We start from the raw sequence: 6156 nt of genomic DNA, 5'->3' as shown, positions 1-6156 counted from the left end.
GCTTTAACAGACTTAGACTGGAACAGCACAAAGAGAAGACATCTATTTCTAACTGTAACTGAGGCTGGGAAGTCCAGGCGACAACCATCTTGCTGTACTCCACTGCAGTGATGGGCATCAGTTCCTCCCTCCCCGGTCTCACTCTGAAGAGGAAATGCAGGCTCATGTTAGCCCTTTGTACCACAGCTAACTTTGGTTTGGCTTTTACTGACTTCTTGGATGGGTGGATTACCCACCAATGTCCTTCACATTTTGTAAGGGAGAATGAGGCTGAGTCTGAAAAGAGGTATAGATGCAGAGCTGCATGGAAGGCAGGAGACCTCAGGCCTTTCTCAAGCAGACCTGTTGGAGGAGGAGGACACAGCTAAAGACCAGGGAACTATTTTTCTTAAAGTCCTTTAACTCTTTTAACATTACCCCACCCTGTAGTCCTTAACCATCTCCATTTGTGTCCCAAATTGTTCGATGGAGAAGTCAACTATCATCCCAGTGTACCCTACTTGGAGACTCCCAGAATAACCTGTGTGCTACTGAAAATCATCAAATGTGTTTGAAAACTGACTTCTAATTTAACTATAGGGATGGCTATATGTTTGGAGAAAGTCTTCTGGTATTAGATCTGAAAATTATGTTTATCTTAAGCCTTAAATATAATGGGCTTATAAATAAATCAACAAATGAAAACACCCAGGAAATTAAGCCCAGTTAAAAGTGGTGTTTTCCAATCACAAAGGAACTCATACAATATGTACTCACTGATAAGTGGATATTAGCCCAGAAACTTAGGATACCAAAGATATAAGATACAATTTGCTAAACGCATGAAACTCAAGAATAACGAAGACCGAAGTATGGACACTTTGCCCCTTCTTAGAATTGGGAACAAAACACCCATGGAACAGAGACAAAGTTTGGAGCTGTGATGAAAGGATGGACCATCTAGAGACTGCCATATCCGGGGATCCATCACATAATCAGCTTCCAAACGCTGACACCATTGCATACACTAGCAAGATTGTGCTGAAAGGACCCAGATATAGCTGTCTCTTGTGAGACTATGCCGGGGCCTAGCAAACACAGAAGTGGATGCTCACAGTCAGCTATTGGATGGATCACAGGGCCCCCAATGGAGGAGCTAGAGAAAGTACCCAAGGAGCTAAAAGGATCTGCAACCCTATAGGTGGAACAACATTATGAACTAACCAGTACCCCGGAGCTCTTGACTCTAGCTGCATATGTATCAAAAGATGACCTAGTTAGCCATCACTGGAAAGAGAGGCCCATTGGACTTGCAAACTGTATATGCCCCAGTACAGGGGAACGCCAGGGCCAAAAACTGGGAGTGGGTGGGTAGGGGAGTGGGGGGGAGGGTATGGGGGACTTTTGGGATAGCATTGGAAATGTAAATGAGGAAAATACCTAATAAAAAATATTTTTAAAAAAGTGGTGTTTGTTAGGAGGTGATGGGGAAGGCATACAGCTATCCCAGGTGTGTCTCTACACGTCTTCTGCCACTGTTGCAGAATACCACATACCTGGTAAAATGAAGAGAAAATAAATGTCTTTCTTTCAGGTCTGGTGACTGGGAAATCACTAGAATCTGGTGATGTGATTTCATCATATTCTCACAGGATGATGGTCACTGGATGAGAGAAGCTGGGGGACTGTGTGTTCAAGTCTTATCTTCTAATTGAGCCATTATTCCTGCCCTTTCATAAAAGTTCAAAGTGCCTCCTCCACATATCTCTAAAACCTGAATCTAGGAATTACTTTTCCTTCTAAAGACAGGTTCAATCCTAGCAGCCTGTAAAATTAAAGAGGATAGACTCAAGTGTATCCATAGGAAATGAGAAGCCTGAGAAGTTCAGACTGTCAGAGGGTTGAACGTCAGCCATGAGGATGCTGGGGCATAACCATTGAGAGACACATCAAATGGGGGATGCTGAGGGAAAGCCATGGAGAGACACATCAAATAGGGATGCTGAGGGAAAGACACATCAGATGGGGATGCTGAGGGACAGTCATGGAGAGACACACCAAATGGGGGTGATGAGGGACAGTCATAGAGAGACACATCAAATGGGGGTGCTGAGGGAGAGATGCATCATATGGGGAAGCCTAGGGACAGCCACAGAGAGACACATCAAATGGGGATACTGAGGAAGAGCCACAGAAAGACACATCAAGTGGGGGTGCTGAGGGACAGCCACGGAGAGACGCGTTGAAAAAGCTTCTCATCTCAGATATAAGTGAAAAAGTAAAATGGTAAAAGCTATCCTTGGAGTCATCACATGCATTAATGGTCCGAATCTTTATATATTAATTTCTAGTACCCAATACATTTTAATCCAAACTGTGATTTAAAAAGACTGTGTCAGAACTTCTTGGTCAAGGTATTAACTTGAATTAACTTAAATCAAGGGCTTAACTTGAGCTGCACAACATACTAATCCTCAGGCTAGGTGCCTAAAATGCACAAGCTTTTTAGTTACAGCACAATAAAACTAAGGAAGGCAGACACAGGGAAGAGACCGTCCTGCTCCTCTCCCTGATCACCTATTCTCTGACAAGTCTTTTCATAACCAATACCAACAGCCAATGCCCTTTGTTAGTAGCATTTCCACTGGTCAAAGAATCCAAAGGGAACAGAAAAGAAATTACAGAAAAAAAAAAGAAAGAAAAAGAAAAATGAAGAGGGGAGAAACTGGGCCATGGGACACTGGCTCTGTCTGAATTATCATCCAACATGCTTCAAATACAGCAATCTAGGTCAAATCCGCATAAATTCATTTCGATGCCATTCATACTGCAATTGCTCAGGAGGGAAATTGTTAGCAGTGATAATGATCTTGAAATAAATAGAGGAGTGAGAACCACCACACAACAATCCGTCCTTTTGTGTTGGAGTCAGGTGGAATGAATGCCTGGCTTCCTGCCCAGACATCCTGAGAAATGTATTCGTAGTGAAGCCCAGTCATGTGCCTGTCCCTATCACTGCCTTCCTCTGGTCTCAGTTTTCTGAAATGTCTGCATCTCTTTGCGATGCACTGACTCTCCCAGACCCACTCAGCCCCTGATGACTCACACACACTGTTTGTCCGACTTGCACAGGTCAGATGTACCTGTGATTCACTCTGGATCCAGCCAGCAGAGCTCTCCTCTTGTCCTACCTCAAGCAAAATGGATGTTTTTTCTAATCAGTTCTCAGAAAGTTTTTTTTTATTATCGCCTGCATCCACTACAATGAATTTCAATACAATATATCAGCTGGTGGCTGTATTTCTTCCAGTATTTTATAAAGTATTTCCTCGTGGATATATTTTTTAAGATGAGTCTTTTTAAATATAAGGTTTATGTGTTTAATGTACTATTGTTTTTAGTACCACAAACTAACCAGTGACTTTTTTAAAAATACCAAATATCAAAGAAGCAAATATTAAAACATAGGAAGCAACCATCCACTCCCCACACTCAATCTATTCCCCTTTGGGGAATAACCATGAGGAAAGTAAAGACTCCTTCAGGATGCAATGCTCTGTGCCTCTCCATGCATATTAAACATAAAAGCAAGTGTTCACCAGCACAAGTAATGTGATCATGGAACTGACTTGATGGCATTATTCTATGCCTTTGTTCTTAACAACATTTTAGAGATTCCCCTTCCAAGAAGTGTAGTGTCAGCCACAGAGCTCTATTACCTGATTGTACCACGGTTAGTGAAGCAGAGGTATCTACATGGGTTCTAGCTTGTTAGCTTTCCCATACAAGCCTCTTTCCCATACAAGCCTCCTTGGAAATTCTTTTATGCTCAGCAGTTGATTTCAAGATACAAAATAACAGACAACAGGCATAAGTATTGTTGACTGTCATTCACACAGGACACCAGATCACACACCAGGATTGTTTTCTCATCTAATATTTTGATATGCGCATATTGGTAGCTGGGGGCAGAAAGGAGTGAATCCTTTCAACTGACTCGTTCTGAGTTCCAGTGACATTTAGCGGCTTGGGGACGCTTTCTGTTCTTTCTGTTTGTCTGAATTGCCTGTAATTTCTCTACCCATTTTTCCTAAGCCGTACTATTGTGATCATCTTCTACTAGTCTGCTCACATTTTGCTTTTCTTATTTTCTTGCTGTGGAGAAGTTTGTGTGGTTTCGGTATTTACATGTGGTTTCTGCCCTGCCTAACCCAATTTATAAAATAGTCTCCTACATTTCACTGTAGTAATCCATTCGCTGTTCGTCTTCCTGACACTCTTTACTTCATCTCTGTGCCCCATGTCCAACTTCCATCCTTTTTGTACTCCTTACTGAATCTGGTTCTTTGAGTTTCTGTGAGGAAGGATGTGTCATCTCTACCACGCCTTCCCGGGTGAGTTTCGGCTTTGGTCTCTTTTACCCCGGTTCCTGGAAATGGGATCGATTAGTTTCTAGTCTCCAGGCAGCTCTTTCTGAAAGCCCTTTTTTCCCCCCGAGCATTTCTATGTATTTAACCACCTGTTAGGGGTTTTGTTTCATCTCAATGAAACACATAATTTTGCACATAATTCTTAGAAATGAATAATCAAAGATTTTTCTTAATATGTTTATTTCCTGACAAGGTTAATAGATGCAAGGATTTAATGAAAAGGGCTTTTTTTCCATCTCTGACTCCCTGTCACCCACTTTCTCTTCTGGAAACCAACAAATAATACCTGATTCTTTGGAGAGAATTGGGTCAGAGGGCATACAACTTTCAGGTCTTAAGTTTGGGGGGGGGTCATATGTGTGTGTGTGTGTGTGTGTGTGTGTGTGTGTCTGTGTGTGTGTGTGTCTGTGTGCATCTCTGTGTGTGTGCATCTGTGTGTGTCTGTATGTGTTCATGTTATCTATATGTATCTGCTTGAGAATTACATAACTGACACCCTATATTGCAATATGAACACTCTTCTTTCTCAAAACAGTTGTCAGTATGACAGGAAACGATCCTCTGAGTGTGTATCCATACAATCCAAGACACTCAGACTGTGCTGAACCATGCTGTCATATGTCAATTGTCCGTGAAATGTTTTCCATTGTAAACTGCCATTTCTTTCCCCTTACAGTGGAACTCTATTTAGGAGCCCTCCCTTAACTCTCAGAGTAGCAGCTGAGCCTCTGAGCCTGAAGCACAGCCTTCACATCCCAAGCCTCCAGCTGCTTCAGCTACACATGCAATGCACCACATTGCCCACATCCCTATTTTGTAGTGCTGAAATTTCTAATAATGCTCCATTTCTTCCATGAGGTCTATCTCCAATGTCTGGCCAGAATGATATACCAGGGTTCTGCTCAGAGAAGCCACGGAAGTGATGGGTGGCTAGCCTTTGAGTTTTCCAGTGTCCACCCATCTGAACCCCTAGGTGCTGCTCACCTGTACACCCTTGTCTGTTCTCCCCTTTGCAGCACCTCAAGCCCCCACAGTCTAGTCTCTTCTTCCTTCCAGGCTGCCTGGCTGCTCTCTTTCATGGATGCTGAGGGCATCTGAGATGACTTCTCACTATACAATCATTAATGATCTTCTTTTCCATGTGCTGTCCGGTGAGGATGACTAACCTAGCAATGCTCATACATTTGTCCCACAGTACAGCTACCCAAACCTTTCCAAGCCTTGCCAGGAAAGCCTCTAAACACTGAAAACATATTCAAGCCTTTCCCGCCCCTACTTTTCCAAGCTTTTTTCTTCTTGCCCAAGCCTGTCCCATATAAAACTTGGCTAAGGTTCCACTCCTCTGGGCCTTACAGCCCTGCTCTGTTCCTTCCCACTGTATATCCAGACCTGAGCTGGTTATTGCTCCTGGTATTTCCTGTTTGGTGTGGTGCCACCCATGAAACCCTACCCATCATAAGCATTTTGGTGGCAAGACACATGAGATCACTCACTAGTTTTACAAACTTAGCTTGTTTTCTTGGCTGTTTTATTATAGCAGTGTTTTGTTGGGGTGGGGGTTGTACACAAGCAATGTTGAAGAAACAGGTTATAGTGCATCATTGACACTTACTCTATTTTGATTTCTCAATTTCATTTTGTTAAAACAAACTCTCTCCCTTGGCTACCTGCCTGAGCCACAAGCACCCCAGCCACCAGCCACCCACCTCCTGACAGATCCCAAGATCACACCCACGTCCCTTTCAGA

This window comes from Mus musculus, chromosome 4, assembly GCF_000001635.26.
Source record: "Mus musculus strain C57BL/6J chromosome 4, GRCm38.p6 C57BL/6J".
NCBI classification, from domain to species: domain Eukaryota; kingdom Metazoa; phylum Chordata; class Mammalia; order Rodentia; family Muridae; genus Mus; species Mus musculus.
This window is presented reverse-complemented; position numbering follows the sequence as displayed.